The sequence below is a fragment of the Lissotriton helveticus genome, chromosome 3_1 (assembly GCF_964261635.1).
Source record: "Lissotriton helveticus chromosome 3_1, aLisHel1.1, whole genome shotgun sequence".
Classification (NCBI taxonomy): Eukaryota; Metazoa; Chordata; class Amphibia; order Caudata; family Salamandridae; genus Lissotriton; species Lissotriton helveticus.
The window spans coordinates 1,383,832,939-1,383,848,881 of NC_136061.1; the positions used below are offsets into that span (position 1 = coordinate 1,383,832,939).

The 15,943-nt window shown below is 47.7% G+C and overlaps 1 protein-coding gene across 4 annotated transcripts in view; it reads right to left on the reverse strand.

Annotated features, from left to right (window-relative positions):
- HSPBAP1 (HSPB1 associated protein 1) overlaps positions 1-15,943 on the reverse strand; it is a 1,313,039-nt gene that overhangs the window by 849,135 nt on the left and 447,961 nt on the right. The gene's annotated exons all lie outside the window — the stretch shown is intronic.

A 15,943-nucleotide genomic window follows, 5' to 3' on the forward strand; every position in this document is an offset into this window, starting at 1 on the left:
AGATAAGCCAGCTCGAAACAAATGTTTTTTTTAGTTCTTCCAGGTTTTGGTAATATGTTGTAATGCAACTGCTAACAAAGTCAGTTATTTAAATATTTAACATGACATCACTTCAGTCTTCTGATAGGCTGCCTAGGAATAGAGTGGCATAGGAAAAAGGCACATTTGATTGAAATACAGAACTTATCTGTTTCCAAACCTTAATATAAAACTGGTGAGTATAATGGCAACTAAATAGTAAGTGTTCGTAGTCTGTCACATTCATCACATGACCAGCATGTGGTAGGTATGTCAGGAGTTATTTTAGACAAAATGTGAGAAGTTATAAGAAGTCTATTACATACAAAAACGGATCGGTAGTGTTTGCTGCCCTTGAAGATTTTCTAATACTGAGACAAATTTTTTACCCAGATTAAAAAACCAGTTAACTTTGAGATATTCTTTCAACTTCAGTTCCACCTGTGATTTGTGCCTCTCAGTATCTGAAGATCTAATAATTTTATATAGTGTGGATGTTGATGGTCTTGAAACAAGAGTATCAAAAATGTGATTATCTGATATTGGGACTGCATTAGTGACCCGAAGTTTAGCATACATAGCAGATACAATTTGTCCTCAAATATTACATTTGTATTTAAATGATGTTAGACCTGGCACCCTTGGCGTGGGTTTCCCTTCCATTTTTTCCTGTTGCCTCCTGTGTGTTTGCTATGTTTTTGATGGTCTAGATGCTTTGGGCACTTTGCCACTGCTGTTCAGTGCCAAAGTGCAAGTGCTCCCTATTGTAAATTATTGTAATGGATTAATGACTCCATGATTGGCTATTTGATTAACTTGTCAGACCCTAGTACAGTGCACCATGTGTGCCCAGGGCCTGTAAATCAAAAGCTGTTGGTGGGCTTGCAGCACTTGTTGTGCCACCCAAAGAAGCAGCTTGTAAAATATGTCTCAGGCCTGTCATCACAGTGTGCAGTCTGGGACTACCATGTCGACTTGGCAAGTGCACCCACTTGCCAGTCCCTAAACCTTCTCTTTTCTACATATTAGTCACCCCTAAGGTAGGCCCAGGGGCAGGGTGCATTGTATGTAAAAGGTAGGACATGCCCTGATGTGTGTGGCATGTCCTGATAGTGAATTGCAGCCAATTTCGTTTTCACTATTGCAAGGCTACATGTTCCCATAAGCCAGAATGGGCAGTTTGATTACAACATCTTATAATCCTAACTGACCCAGGGAATAAGGTAAAAATTTGAGTTTAGTATGCCTGAACTCAGAATGTTAAAATACATCTTTTAGTGAGGGTGATTTTTAAATTCTGTGTTTGAAAATACCACTTTTAGAAAGTAGGTATTTTCTTGACTAACCATCCATTTGTCTCTGCTGGGTTTGGGTATTCCATGTCTGGTTTGTGAGTGATAGGGGGCAGGAGAGGTTGTTGGCGCCAGCAGTCTGATGAGTCAGTGCTGAGCTGAATAGGACCTGCATTGAATAGAGAGTAAGGGGCGGAGATTTCCTTTCACTGACCTGAGCCCTCAGAGTAGAGAGTAGGGGAAGGAGACTTCCTTTCAGCTACCTGGGACAGGTCGGCTCTCAAACAATGCTGTCTACACCTCCTGCCAGGAAGCTGCACCTAGGAGGATGATGAGGACAGAACTGATTTTGGCTGGGCACAGGCACCCTCTGCCTTCAGAGGACAAAGGATTTTGCAGTATATATATTGGGGCCCAGACATTGGCATTTACTCTATCACTTATTTTGTAATTTTGTGATAAAATCCTTTAACAATTATTGATGTAGAACTCAGTTATTGAATACAGTCCATTACTTAATGAGCCTTTTTAAGTAATATAATGTTCGCAAGGTGCCTTAACACGGGGTCACATAGCCTCATTAAATTGAAGTTTAACACCATCTTCAATCCAGTAAACCACGGGCGAACGTAAGGAGTTACATTTTGGAGTGTCTAACTTTTGCGGTATGACTTTTGCTCCCACAGCATCAGCATCCACACAGCCCTGCTTCAGGGAGTGAAACCTGGAGGTCCTTCTTAACATTCGATATAGCTTCTTCTCAGGTTGTGAAGATGGATTTTTAAATATTCATACCCTCTGGAAGCTATAAATGTTCCAATGAACTTTAAAAAAAGTCTTGAAGGGCATTTGAACCTACTTACTGCAAAGTGAAGAAAATCCTCAAATTTTACTGACATGCCTTATGAAAAAAATGTATCGGCAATGCAGTTTTCCGAGATAAATGTTTAAGTTGGCACGCACATTAATTTGAAAAGGGCAGGCATATGTTGCCAAACTGGAGTTTAGTTTAGACATGGGGATGAAAAGCTCTTAGGCTGTTCCTTCAATTCCCTTAACAAATTCTGTCTGAATTCTCTCACAACAGAGCAGACAAATGCAACGCTTCCAACAGTCTTCTTTCTTAATGGGCGATAGCTGAAGTGATGGCTACAGCAAGCCATTTTCCCAAGATCCAAATGACAGAGATGCATCACATATAGAGGACCATGCAAAGGGTGGATTTCCTTGTCTATGCAAGAGACAATGAGTCCTCTTCACTTCTTGGCATCTTCTTGTTGACAGAGACCTAATTCAAGAAGATATTCAGACAATTATTCACTCAAGTGCTTGTGCTAAAAGAACGCAAGAGTCAAGCTGCTAAGTGCAGACAGCCTGCGTCAAGTTGTAGTGTATTTCTATTGCCCTTGTGGTAAGATGAGGATGTATCCGCATAAAAATGCTATTTGGACTGACATATATTGCCTTTGCAGATACATTTGTCTGCCACATCTAGGATCTCATTGAGAGCGAGAGCTGCGTGAGCCTAATGATCAATCTCTCGACTGGAGGAAGAGAGCACAGATATCATATGAACCAGGCTATCAAAGACGTGTCCTCCCAGGAAAGACTTGTGTAATGTTTTCAGGCAAAGCACGATTGTTATTTCCTTTTCCTCACAAAACTATATCTAGATTATCACATATCTTAAATATCTCTTAAGATGCTCACAGTGGAGCATCCACTCATAGCATTCATGGCACATTTAGGATCTATTTAAGAACACCACAACTGTCTCAGTATTTAACAGAATCTGTGGAGAGAGAACTATGGAAATTCTTATCATGCATCAATGTTTGTGCTCAAACATTGAAGCTGGTTTAAAGGTATAAGAGAGGATGTTCTCTGGTTCATGGACAATCCAAACCTGAACGCCAAGTTGGCCACCCAGTGAATGAGTGTTCTGCTTGGACTGTGAAAATTGCTGGATTGGAAAGCTACCTTATTAGGCACACACGTATACTGCCCTCCCTTAAGTAAAGATCCACATAATGCCCTTCCCATCTTGAGTAAGAAGGCACTTGAGCTGACTGTGCAATGATGTATTGAACAAGACCACGAAGCAACAGAAATATTTTTTGTTAGTAACAGAATTACCCTCTGCACAGCCACCCTGTGGAAAGGCGACATTCTTATGGTCTTGACAAAACCTAGCTTCACTCCACCTCCCATGATTTTCTCTTCACTAGGAAGTAATGGAAACATGTGCGATTTCATTAGCGCATAGAGACGTTTTCTATTGATACCTTTTGCAAGAGCAGTTATACCTTCTTCAGAAACAATATCAAATGGTGGAATGTGGCAAGACTTTCTGCGACCTACAAAACAAAACCCATGCTTCGGATATTATAATCTAGAGTAGAAACAGAATGAAAGTGCCACAGACGTTAACTTAAATATATACAACAAAAATGAACAAGTTACTTACCTTCTGAGAGGAACATTAGTTAGTGATAGATTCCTTACCTTATAATTAACCCCAGGCGTCAGACTAGATCCGGAAAGTTTTCATCAGCAGTACCCCTGCGCGTTGGAAGGTGGCGTTGTGCGGCTCAGCGTCCGTCGTTGGCGTTGTAGTCACCGAGATGAAGTTGCGGCAGCTACTTAGACGCAGCCCTCGCGTGCTGACGTCAGTTCTGTACACAACATTCCGCACCAGGAATGCAGAGCCATGCAAGATACTGATTACTTGTGCATTGAAACTAGGGCCCTGAAAGTGCTTTACCTTAACCCTAGAAACAGTTCGCAGAACGGGGAGGATGGGTGGGGCGGTAAGAATTCTATCACTAACTAATGTTTCTTACAGACATATTGTTACCGAAGGGAAGTAACTTGTTCATCTGAAAGAAACACGTAGTGATAGATTTCTTACCTTAGAATAGATACCCCAGCAATCCAACCCCAGTGGTAGGTCTGCGAACCAAGATCACACCAGGAAATCCCGGAGAACAGAACATCCAAAGAAGCCGTCTCTTTGAACTTGGCTGTCCAGGGAATAGTGCTTAGCAAAAGTGTGCAACGAGGCCCACGTAGCTGCCTGGCAGAAGTCTTGTAAAGGGACACCATGTCCAAATGCCATAGTGGCTGCCGTCGCCCTAGTGGAATGGGCGCACAGCCCCACCGGAGGCTCCTTCTTCGCCAGAGAATAACAGGCTTTAATACACAAGACAACCCATCAGGAGATAGGCCGTTTGTGTACGGTCCGACCTTTCTTGGCGCCTACGTAGCCAGCAAAGAGTTGGTCATGCACCCGGAACTGTTGTGTACGGTTCATATAAAATGAGAGCGCACGTTTTGGGTCCAGACGGTGGAGCCTCTCTTCCTTTCTGGAAGAGTGCGGAGGCGGAAAGAAGGTGTGCAAAGTGATGGTCTGCCCGATATGAAAGGCAGTGACAACCTTTGGCAGAAAGGATGGAAGTGTTCTGAGCACAACCTTGTCCGGATGGACATACAGAAAAGGAGGTTTACAAGAAAGAGCCTGGAGCTCACTCACTCTCCTGGCAGAGGTGATGGCAACCAGGAAAGCAGTCTTCAAAGTTAATACACAAAGAGGACAGTTGTGAAGAGGCTCAAAGGGAGCGCACATCAAGTATGTAAGAACCATGTTCAAGTCCCACTGTGGCATTAAGAAGTGAGTAGGAGGGAAAAGATGAGTAATGCCTTTGAGGAATCTATTTACAACAGGGGACTTGAAAAGAGAGGGCTGATCAGGAAGCCTAAGAAAGGCTGAAATAGCAGAAAGGCAGTCCTTCATAGTGCCCAGAGCAAAACCCTGCTGGGCCAAAGAAAGAAAGAACAGAAGGACCTCTGAAAGAGGGGCAGAAAGGGGATCCACAGCCGTTGCTGTGCACCATGCCACAAACTTGTTCCACCTGCAGGCGTATACCAACTTAGTGCAGGGATGCCTGGATGCCAGATGACATCACAGACTTCGGGAGGCAAGTCAAAGGAATCAACTGCCGCCTCTCAAGCTCCACGCAAAGAGGTGGAGACTGGACCAGTTCAGGTGGAGGACCGTCCCATGCTGCTGCGACAGAAGATCCTCCTGAAGAGGCAGACGGATCGATGGTCATACTGAGTAGCTCGGGATACCAAACTCTTCAAGCCCAGTCCAGAGCCACAAGAATAACTTGGGCCCGGTTGCGCCTGATCTTCAGCACTATGGGCAGAAGTGGTATCGGCGGAAAGGCGTACAACAGACCGCAACTCCACTTGCGACGAAAAGCGTTGCCTAGCGAGTGACGCCTTGAAAATTCCAAGGTGCAGAACTGCTGATATTGCGCGTTCTCTTCGGTAGCAAATAGATCTAAGCAAGGCTCTCCCCACTGTTGAAAGAGACCTTGTGCCACCTCCAAGTGAAGACACCATTTGTGATCCATCATGCACCGGCGGCTGAGTTTGTCCGCCCTGGCGTTCAGTGAACCTGCCAGGTGTTGAACCACCAGGGAAATGCCCTGATGTTCCAACCATGTCCAGAGGCGCAGGGCCTCCTGACATAGGGTCCACGACCTCACCCGCCCTGTTTTTTGCAGTACCACATGGCGGTGGTGTTGTCTGTGAACAACTGTACTACTCTCCCCTTGACAGAGGGAAGGAATGCCTTCAGTGCAAGTCGGATCACCCGGAGCTCCAGAAGGTTGATATGGAGCCAGTACTCCACCGGAGAACAGAGGCCTCTGATCTCCGCCTCTCCCATGTGGCTGCCCCATCCCACGAGGGACGCATCCCTCACCACTGTATGCTCCGGTTCGGAAAAGGAGAGGGATCTGCCATTGACCAAATGCCGGTTCGTGAGCCACCACTGCAATTGTTGTGCAGTGCCCTCCGAGATCTGGACGTAGTCGGACCGGTCCCCCATATGTTGCGCGCACTGTTACTTCAGGTCCCACTGCAGAGCCACCATATGCCACCTGGCATGATAGATCAACAGGATGCAGGAGGCCATGAGTCCAAGTAGCATGGCCCAGCAGCCTCAGGGTCAATCTGACCAAAACCCGGGAAAGGGCTGAAAGATCGGAATCATAGCCCAAATTTTCTGGACTCGCTGTTCAGGAGGATAGACCCGAAACTGCTCCATGTCCAGAACCGCTCAGATGAATAGGAACTTATGAGAGGGAATCAGGTGCGACTTAGGCACATTGATGGAGAACCCCAGCAAATGCGGGAGATAGGCCGTAGTCTGGAGGTGGGAGATGACTATCTGGGGCGAGCCCGCCTTCAACAGCCAGTCGTCGAGATAGGGGAAAACTGGCACCCCTGATCTGCGCAGATGAGCTGCGACCACCGCCATCACATTCATGAACATCCGAGAGGCACTGGTAAGGCCAAAGGGGAGCACGGTAAACAAAGTGCTCTAGGCCTACCGTAAACCGCAGGTAACGCCGGTAGGACGGGAATGTGGAAATATGAGTCCTGCAGATCCCATGCTACCATCCAGTCTCCAGGGTCGCGGGCAGACAAGACCTGAGCCAGAGTTAACATTTTGAACTTCTCCTTCCGGAGGAAGCGATTGACTTCCCTGAGGCCCAAGATAGGGCGCAGGCCCTTGTCCTTCTTGGGCACCAGAAAGCAGTGGGAATAACAACCACGTCCTACTTCTGGTGCATGCTCGATGGCACCTTTGGCCAAGAGGGCTGCGACTTCCTGTTGAAGAAGTGGCAAGTGATCCTCCAACATGCGGTGGTACTCGGGTGGCATGGCTGGAGTGGTAGTCTTGAAGGGGAGGGAGTAGCCCCGTCGGACTATCTGTAAAGCTTACCTGTCTGAAGTGATGGTGCGCCAGTGGGGGAGGTGATGGTGAATCCTGCCACCCACTGGCATTTGATGGGCCTGAAAAACCGGACTAGGCAGTGGTGGTCAGGGTGGAGGTGGACTGACCCGCCCGCTGGACCCCTGACCAGCTCAGTGGGTCCCACGTCCGCGCTGAGACTGTTTCTGCACAGGCGTGTTGGGCGCCCCTTCCGTGGCCACAAAAGGAGCGAAAAGCAGAAGGCGGAGGAGGGCGCTTCGCGGAAAGACCCAAGGACTTGGCCGTAGCCCGCGAGTCCTTAAAGCACTCCAATGCACTATAGGCTTTGTTGCCAAAAATGCGAATGCCATCTAAGGGCATGTCCATCAGAGTGTTCTGGACATCCCCCGAAAAACTAATTGTCCTCAGCCAGGCGTGGCGACAGAGCGCCACTGTCGTGGAAATAGCTCTGCCCAACGAGTCGGCGGTGTCAAGGCCACAACGGATAGTGAACTTGGCTGCATCCCTCCCTTCAGCAATAGCTTGAGAGAGCACTGTCCGGGCCTACTCCGGACATTGAGGCAGCACGCACGCCACCGTATCCCACACAGAGTGGGAATAATGGCCCAAGAGGTATGCAGTATTCACCGACCGCATCCCTGAACTGGCGGAAGAAAAAATCTTCTTACCGAACTGCTCCAGTTTCTTGGATTCCCTGTCCGTAGGTGCGGTAGGGAATGCGCTCTGGGACGTAGAGGCTTGGACAACCAAGCTCTCAGGAGTGGGGTGTTGGGAGAGGAAAAGGGGGTCGCTCAGGGTCGGGCGATGGCATCGGGCCACTTTCCTATCCACACGCCCCCCTGTGTTGGGCCTGGACCAGGTGCCCAAAAGAACATCCGAAAGTGCTTTGTTAAAAGGCAGCAGTGGCTGCGCAAAGGTAGCTGCCGGTTGAAGCAATTCTGTCAAGAGGTTAGTCCTGATGGCCACTGTAGGGAGCTCGAGGCGGAGGACCTCGGCCATCCTACGCAACGCCACTGCATAACTTGCATTCTACTCCGTAGCCACAGTAGGTGGAGTTAGCATGCCAAGGTCAGGAGAGGTATCAAGACCACTGACATCCCCCAACTCCTCTGCCCAATACGGGTCAAGCTCACACTGTGCTGTGAGAGGGTCCTCAGACCCCTCCCAGTCCTCCCCTTCCTCCTAAGGCTGACGAACAGGCCGAAAATAAGGAGGCTGGACATAGGGATAAAAATGCCCCATCGGCGTCGGAACCTTCATTGAGCAACCCCGTTCCGGCCCCGTGTCCACATCGGGGCTGAACCAGGGGCGACATCGTCTGGAGGGGCAGGGGACGTTGGTGGTGGTGCCGGTGGGGTCGACGTTGGTGTTACATGGTCAACCGGCGACGACCGGGATCCGAGCCCGGATCCATGGGGGTCCTGCGGTGCCGAGGCCAGAGCTGAGAGAGATTCTAGAGCCGGAGCTTCTGGCAGTAAAGAGCTAGGACCCCCAGTCTGGGCCGCGGGCCCGAGGGCGAACCGGAGGGGTCCGACGGACCAAAGAGGCGAGCCATGGTGGACAGAAATTCCTGCAGCTGGGCCAGAGTCGCCGACAAACCCGGGAAGGGCGGGTAGGCCGGCGGCAACTGTGTAGGCTCCACCGGAGCTGCGGGGGAGGCACCACCCGCACCCTCAGCCGTGGCGCGCGACCGGCAAGTGGAAGTCGGAGAGCGATGGCGCTTCTTCGACTTCTTGGAATGCTTCGTCTTACCTGACCCGAGTGCGAAGAGTTAGATCCCGACGAACGACGGTGGCGGCTCCGCGACCGGTCCCTCGACCTCCCACAGGACCGAGACCTTGAGCGGCGCGGAGCCGATTGCCGGACTTCCAGCAACTTTCGGGACCGCTCGCGCTAAGTCTTCAGCACCATGGCCCGGCAGTCAGAGCACAACTTGGGGTAGTGGTCGCGCTCCAGGCAGTAAAGACATATGTGGTGCAGGTCCGTCACCGACATCATTCGATGACAGTCCCTACACATCTTGAAGCCGGGCATCCCTACTGCACCAGGAGTCCATCGAAAACAGAGACAAAAAGGTCTCGAAAAACTCAGTCCAAAAGTGACTGGGGGTAACGCTTTCTCCGGATCTGCGCTTGCTGGCGCAGAAAAAGAAAGAACTGACGTCAGCGCGGGAGGGCGGCGTCTAAGTAGCTGCCGAGTCGTCATCTCGCTGACCACGACGCCAATGACGGACACAGAGCTGCACGATATAATCTTCCAATGTGCAGGGGTACTACTGACGAAAATTTTCCGTAGCTAATCTGACACCTGGAGGTAATTCTAAGGTAAGGAATCTATCACTACATGTTTCTTTCAGATAATTGCTGTACACGTATAACCCATGCACAGTTCCAATCGATCGAGAGACAAAGGTCCTTGCATCACACAATGTCATTTTCTTGGAGTGATGCAAGCAATAAATTCATGCTCTTGTACAATAAGAAGGTAGGAAATGTCTTTAAACCTGCTTAATGGAGAAATATGCAGAGGTTCCCAGTACTATTAAAACTTCTTCAATAAATCTTACTTTTAAAACATAGTACCACACACCATAGGAGTAGACGGCAACTTGACACCCAACATTGTCCCAAATAGATAGGTCGTTTTAGCCTACTCGCTATTGAGTCAGCACAAGAGATTAAGAGACATACACCACAACTTCTCTTTGCTGGTATAGATACATTAACTTATCTCGAGACTATTAGTAAATATTAAGTAAACCAGGCATGATCATGTAGTTAATTTATGCTGCAACTGTCATAGGCATTAGGCGGAATCTTCTGATTTCGCCAGATCTATGGGATTTTTCCAGTAAGACCTACCACCACCATTGTGCATAAAGAAAATACCCTGGCACTAATTGAACATGGAGCAAGCATCCTGGGCCACTTGAAATTATATGGACCACCAGTTGGTTGAGAACAATTTCCTGTGAATAGTACTCAAACTTATGTTTATGGTATTCACAAAACCCATTGAACCAGAACCTGCAGAAAAAATGCAAGCACAGAATTTGAGGACTCTATTTGAGCCACACAACACACACCCACAATTATAAGCAGGTAAATAAATCCATAATACAAGAATACATGCTGTCTAACCAAACTCCACTTAGATTTTTCCCTACTTACTAATTCAAGAATAACCAATGAACGCTTCCAACAGACCAGTTTAGCCTCTTTGACAGGATTGTTATGCCCTTCATACTCTTTTCTACATTTTACGAAGAACGGAGGTGAAGATTCATAAAATCGATGCTAGTTACTAAGGGTTTTGTTATGTGAAGAACTACATTCATGTTACTTATGCAAGTAACTCCCAGTATCATATTGGCTTTTGAAATATTCATAGTAAAAACATGGTTTTCCACACACATTGTCGTTTACCTTGTACACTGTGATTATTGTTCTTGAATCTTACTATTAAATCTTAAGGCATAGGAGAAACACATTTTTTTATTTATGGTGGGCAGTGTAAATATTGCATCAGGTAAAGAGATCTTTGAATACATTCTACAGATAGATCACTTGACAATTGGGATGACCTCTGTGTCCAATTTAATCAACTAGAGATACTTATTTAAACTCATCATGCTCATTCTTTTTGTCGGCGTTCTTTCTCACTAGCCATGTGGTAGACCCCACTTGTATAACCAATCAATATTGTGATGCACTGATTGTCTACAGTCTCACCTTCTTTCCTCTATCATGTTGTTTGTGTTTTGGAATAAAAGTTATGAACACCTTTATATTCTGTCCTACTTTTCCATCTTATGGGGGTCGAACTGCCAGAGAAATGGCCCCTCTGATTTCATGGCACCTTGCAATGTTAATCCTTTACTGAAAGGGGCTAGTTTCTTTCTTTCTATCTGGGGGACCACAGACCAAGGAGTAACATGCTTTGATGCACAGAACGACCCACCGGCAAATGGTCATTTTGTGCACAGCCGACTTTTTTTGGCGCCCACGTAGCCAACAAAGAGCTGATCATCCACCCGGAACTGTTGTGTATGCTGCAGATAGAAAGCAAAAACAACAGTTGATGGACAGAATGCAGAACAATGTCATACATTCACCCCAGTACAGAGATCTGGGCCTAAATCCATCGTTTTTTGCCGAGTGGGACGGGTATAATCAGATTTTTGTCCCGTGCTCCCCATGCCACTTGGCAGTTCGGGCTGGACTGTTCCCATGGGGCACAGGTACAAGACTGCTTTGCATATGGCTAGGTTCAAACTGGAATGGCATGGTGAGCAAAAAAAAGATGGATTTAGGCCCAGATGATCTTTGTACTGGGGTGAATGTATGACATTGTTCTGCATTCTGTCCATCAACTGTTGTTTTTGCATTTGTCACCCCTAATGGGACGGGTATGCTCTGACGGAAGTCCAGTGCTATCCATGCCACTGGAATCAAGCTATCCTGGCTGATGAGGGCTGAAAGCCCGAAACCGGTCCTAGGATGCTTCTTTCCAGTCCAGGGAGGACCTGGCTTGGCAGTTCCCATGGGGCACAGAGTCAGGACTGATTTGCCTATGGCTAGGTTCAAACTGGAATGGCATGGTGAGCAAAAAACCGATGGATTTAGGCCCAGATCTCTGTACTGATGTGAATGTATGACATTGTTCTGCATTCTGTCCATCAACTGTTGTTTTTGCATTTGTCACCCCGAGTGGGACAGGTATGCTCAGACGTGAGTCTTGTGCTCTCCATGCCACTGGAATCAAGCTATCCTGGCTGATGAGGGCTGAAAGCCCGAAACCGGTGCTAGGATGCTTCTTTCCAGTCCAGGGAGGACCTGGCTTGGCAGTTCCCATGGGGCACAGAGTCAAGACTGATTTGCCTATGGCTAGGTTCAAACTGGAATGGCATGGTGAGCAAAAAAACGATGGATTTAGGCCCAGATCTCTGTAGTGGTGTGAATGTATGACATTGTTCTGCATTCTGTCCATCAACTGTTGTTTTGGCATTTGTCACCCCCGAGTGGGACAGGTATGCTCAGACGTGAGTCTTGTGCTCTCCATGCCACTGGACTCAAGCTATCCTGGCTGATGAGGGCTGAAAGCCCGAAACGGGTCCTAGGATGCTTGTTTCCAGTCCAGGGAGGATCTGTCTTGGCAGTTCGGCTGGACTGTTCCCATGGGGCACAGGGTCAAGACTGATTTGCCTATGGCTAGGTTCAAACTGGAATGGAATAGTGAGCAAAAAAATGATGGATGTAGTCCCAAATCTCTGTACTGGGGTGAATGTATGACATTGTTCTGCATTCTGTCCATCAACTGTTGTTTTTGCAGAGAGAAAGCAAGCGCTCGTTTTGGGTCCAGGCGGTGGAACCTCTCCTCTTCCCTGGAAGGAGGCGGAAAGAAGGTGGGCAAAGGGATGGTCTGCCCGATGTGAAAGGGCGTGACAACCTTTTGCAAGAAAGAGGGACGGGTCCTTAAAACCACCTTGTCCAGATCAACAGAAAGGAAAGGAGGTTTAGAAGAAAGAGCCTGGAGCTCACTCACTCTTCTGGCAGAGGTGATAGCTACCTGGAAAGCCGTCTTTAGAATAAGAAGACGTAAAGGACAGTTATGAAGAGGCTCAAAGGGAGAGCACATCAGAAAAGTCAAGACAAGATTTAAGTCCCATTGAGGCATTATGAAAGGCACGGGAGGGAACGTGTGTGTAATGCCTTTGAGGAAACGGTTAACAACTGGGGACTTAAAAAGAGAAGGCTGATCAGGAAGCCTCAGGAAGGCGGAAATGGCAGAAAGATAACCTTTGATAGTGCCCAGAGCAGAGCCCTGCTGGGCCAAAGACAGAAGAAACAGAAGAGCCTCAGAAAGAGGGGTCGAAAGGGGATCCACAGCCTTTGCTGTGCACCATGTCACAAATCTGTTCCATCGGCAGGCGTATACCGTTTTAGTGGAGGAACGCCTGGCTGCCAGAATGACATTATAGATCTCAGGAGGAAGGTCGAAAGCCGTCAACTGTCGCCACTCAATATCCACGCATCGAGGTGGAGGATGGACAGTTTCTGGCAAAGGACCGTCCCCTGTTGCTGCGACAGAAGATCCTCCAGAAGAGGCAGCCGGATCGGGGGATCGATGCTCATACTGAGCAGCTCGGGATACCTTACTCTTCGAGCCCAGTCCGGAGCCACAAGAATAACTTGGGCCCGGTCGCGCCTGATCTTCTTCAGCACTCTGGGCAGAAGTGGTATAGGCGGAAAGGCGTACAACAGACCGCACCTCCACTCGCGGTGAAAAGAGTCATCGAGCGAGTGCCGCCTTGGAATCTCCAACGCCCAGAACTGATGACATTGCGCGTTCTCTTTGGTGGTGAATAGATCTAACCAAGGCTCTCCCCACTGCTGAAAGAGACCTTGCGCCACGTCCGAGTTCAGACGCCATTCGTGATCCATCAAGCACCGACGGCTGAGTTTGTCCGCCCTGGCGTTCAGAGAAGCTGCCAGGTGTTGACCCACCAAGGTAATGCCTTGATGATCCAGCCATGTCCAGAGGCGCAGAGCCTCCTGACATAGGGTCCAGGACCCCACCCCGCCCTGTTTGTTGCAATACCACATGGCGGTGGTGTTGTCCATGAACACCTGCACTACACTTCCCCGGACAGATGGAAGGAATGCCTTCAGTGAAAGGATGGATCACCCGCAGCTCCAGAGGGTTGATATGGAGCCGGAACTCCGCCGGAGACCAGAGTCCTCTGATCTCCGCCTCTCCCAAGTGGCCTCTCCATCCCAGGAGGGATGCATCCATCACCACTGTGTGCTACGGTTGGGGAAGGAAGAGGGATCTGCCATTGACTCAATCGTGATTCGTGAGCCACCACTGCAAGTATCATGCAGTGCCCTCCGAGATCTGGACATGATCGGACAGGTTGCCCTGATGCTGTGACCACTGGAACTTCAGGTCCCACTAGCAGAATGCAGGGGGCCATCAGGCACAGGAGCCGGAGGGTCATCCTGACTGAAACCGGGGATAGAGGCTGAAAGATCGGAATCACTGCCTCAATATCTCTTACTAGCTGCTTGGGAGGATAAACCTGAAACTGCATCGAATCCAGAACCGCTCCGATGAAGGGGAGCTTCTGAGAGGGACTAAAGTGTGACTTTGACGCGGAGCCGCAGGACACCACCTACTGCCGCGCAAGGGTACTGCTAAGCAAAACTTTCCGGATCCAGTCTGAGGCCTGGGGATATTCTAAGGTAAGGAAACTATCACTAACATGTCTCTTTCAGATAGCAGTTAATTGCATTTTCCCTGATTACGCACCGTCACTTTCTGCTCGGTCCCGCAATTGTGAGGTTGGGAATTAATAGTAGTTAATGCTTCAATAGTAGTTAATGCTTCAATCACTGCTGATCTCCCCCCCACCCCACCCCCTGCCCTCCGCCCCCCAGCCCCCCCCACCACACACCCCTCCGGCAGAGGGAAAAAACACTTAACTGTAAAACAAATACCTACCACAATTTGAATATGCAAGGCTAAAAGAACATTACACAACAGAATAAAGACATTAACATATTTATTGGAATTCACTTTTCAAGGTACAAAGTATGGGTATCAAAGACCCACAGGCTTTCATTTTTCCCTGCATGGGCTTTCTTTCAAGTACACAATCTCACAAACAAAACATCTTATACTGAGAATAAAAAATTATTTGCAGAACAGAAACTGTGGTTCAAGAACAACATATGTCACTGTAAGTCAGTGCCTCCATCTGTCAGGGTATTCAGCTTGGCAGAGTTAAAATGCCAGCCCAAGCTGAGTACTAGATTGACTGGACTGCGATACCAAGCATTGGTTCTACTTGTTCTCCTCTCGAGAGTAAGGGCGTAGAGTTTTCTCTAGTCGAGGTCAGGATGGATGTGAAAGCCAGCACTGTGGTTACTGAGAAATGTCTAGAAAAAGACAATACACGAATGTGCAATGGGGTAATGCAAAAGCAGAGCAACCATTTTGCAGCACGTAGTGACAAACAACTGATAGCTCATGTCATTCTATTTCGCAAAAAAACTAAAAATAGAGGTCATTTTTCTTCTAATTTAGTGATCCTCTGGTACATTCCCTTGGTATTAGGGTATCTTGATCTTATTCAGATAACCTGAAAGCACCTTTAAATGGCTAGAAACATAAGATAGTTTTAAATACAATGGGTCTAATGATACCCACCACACACACACATACATTTCTGTCCTTTAATTGCCCGTTGTGCACAACCATGTTGCTACAAAGCCCTTCTACATTATTAGTCATTATTCTGAATATTTGTCATGGACCCGGTCCTCCTAGACCAATGGCTAACATCCCTGCTTCAATCTATCCCTTGCTGTAATGTAGACACAAGGGGTTGCTTAAGGTTAAACTTATGGGCAATATAATGCTGTCCAGAAAAGTAAAGGATGAGAGAACCTTACAACAGTATGATTTCATCCGTATTAAATCAATTAATTCAGTAACAGCATACATGGCCTAAGTAATGGAATACAGGATGTAACGTTCCAGGATTCAATGAGGCAGTCACGCTGGAATAGCTACACAACAGCCTCATTTATTATACTCGCCCTGTGATTCTGCTGCTTTTCCTACCTTATTTGAAAATACTGAATGAACAATTCCACATGAGCGAATAATGCTTGGCTGTACTATTTATAGAAAACTGTACTGTAAATCAGCAGTTTCTAGTGACTGTCTCGCAGCACTTTTATGAGCTCAGTCAGTGGACTATTTTAGCGACCGTGCTGAAAGCGGGAGGCATGTGAGTGCGCATGCACCAGTTTTCTGTTAGTTTTTTAGATCTTGGCTA